The following is a 572-nucleotide window of genomic DNA, read 5'->3' as shown; positions in this document are numbered from 1 at the left end:
CAATATAAGCCCTGTAAGACAGTAAATTGACTGACTTTTTAACCTTTAAAAAAGATCTCCATTTCATTTTAGAATATATTGTTCTTGCAGAAAGACTCATTGTTTTTGCTACTAACACTGAGATGTTGGCGCATGCATCTCTAATCTGTATGCATCTGATAATTACTAGTCATAATTAGTTGCACTTGGATCCTTGGCAACTGTGTATATCTGTGAAGTCATCGAGTAGATTTCAATGGTAATGTTTATCACCTCTATTAATTAGCATGATGTAAATGTCCATGCTTGTTCCTCAAATATACATTTTTAAAAATTTGTGGATTTTTTTGTGTGTATGTATATCACACAGAACATCCCAAACCATCTTATTCAACTATATACCCACTTCCCAGATGGCACCGTCCCATAGCCACCCTCCCCCCACTACAGTCCTTATACTCTGATATCCCTGCTACTGTCTGCTGTGTTGTCGGCACCCCCAGCCATTCCCCACTACTTGTCCATCTGGTGAATCTAGTCAGCCCTATCTAGAGGTCTTTGTTTTAGGAAGGTCAGCTGTTCCTCATCTAGCA

The sequence above is a fragment of the Nannospalax galili genome, unplaced genomic scaffold, assembly GCF_000622305.1.
Source record: "Nannospalax galili isolate Female #2095 unplaced genomic scaffold, S.galili_v1.0 scaffold254, whole genome shotgun sequence".
NCBI classification, from domain to species: domain Eukaryota; kingdom Metazoa; phylum Chordata; class Mammalia; order Rodentia; family Spalacidae; genus Nannospalax; species Nannospalax galili.
Note: the sequence above shows the minus strand (reverse complement) of the source record.